The sequence below is a fragment of the Budorcas taxicolor genome, chromosome 7 (assembly GCF_023091745.1).
Source record: "Budorcas taxicolor isolate Tak-1 chromosome 7, Takin1.1, whole genome shotgun sequence".
Lineage (NCBI taxonomy): Eukaryota > Metazoa > Chordata > Mammalia > Artiodactyla > Bovidae > Budorcas > Budorcas taxicolor.
Window position 1 is genome coordinate 12,017,986 of NC_068916.1, and position 1,032 is coordinate 12,019,017.

Sequence of the window (1,032 nt, forward strand, 5' to 3'; positions counted from 1 at the left end):
TGGGGGCTTTGAGATCTTAGAGAGGGACCCGTGCAGGGCTTTTGAGACAGAGTTGACATGATTCAGTGAGAAGGAAAGGAGAGGGGCGGGGAAACTGCAGGCTTCTGGTTCAGACAGCAGGGTGGACCTAGAGAAATGAAGAGGATGGGGGCGGGGAGCACCTGCTCTCATCATCACCCCCCCCACACACACACGGAGTCTCATCTCCGCTCGCCTGCGCGAGTCAGGGCACATCTTGTCCCCACTCCGTCTCAGGGTGGGCCTTCCCTGGTGGTCCAGTGGCTAGGACTCTACACTCCCAATGCTGGAGGCCTGGGTTCGATCCCTGGTCAGGGAACTAGACCTCACATGCCACAACTCAACGTTCATATCCTCAACTAGAGATCCCACGTGCCGTAACTAAGACCTGGCCTAGCCAAATAAATAAATATTTTAAAAAGGAAGCTCCACCGCTCCCAGCTCACTGCCACAGCCCTGCTCGCTCTGCCCGCTACATCTGCCCTCACCCCTCCCCGCTCTTCCCTTTCTCTCTGGACCAGAGCCTCGCTCTAGCACACTCCTGCCTCAGAGCTTTTGTGTGCGCTCTTCCCATGGCCTGGATGCTCTTTCTCCAGTGCCTCGGTGGCTCACCTCCTGTGACCTTTGCTAAATTGTTACCTACTTAGCCAGGTGTTCCCTCGCCCCATCATGTTTACATTGACACATAATCCCCACCCTACCCCCATTCTTTCTCTGCTACGAGTCTGTTTTCCTCCAAAGCACTTGTGACCAGGTGGGCACTAGGTAACTACCCCCTGACTGGACGACCTCTTCCAAGGGTCTGTTTCATCTTTGTTCATTAAACGAATTAATGAGAACGCTCTCCTCACCAGAACTGGGCATGCAGCAGAGAGCCAGGCCAACCCATGATGGAATGTTCCCTGATGGGATAGATAGACTTTCAGCCACAGAGCCCAAGTCCAATTAGGGGAGCAAAATGTGGAGGCCCAGTCTACTGCTAGTGTGGGTTCCAATGCAGTCCTGGGGGCAGAG

The 1,032-nt window shown here is 54.7% G+C and overlaps 1 non-coding gene across 1 annotated transcript; it reads left to right on the top strand.

Moving 5' to 3' along the window:
• Window positions 1-264: 264 nt before the first annotated feature.
• On the top strand, window positions 265-337 carry TRNAG-CCC (transfer RNA glycine (anticodon CCC)). The gene has a single exon. It is a non-coding gene; the product is annotated as a tRNA-Gly (tRNA).
• Window positions 338-1,032: the final 695 nt, after the last annotated feature.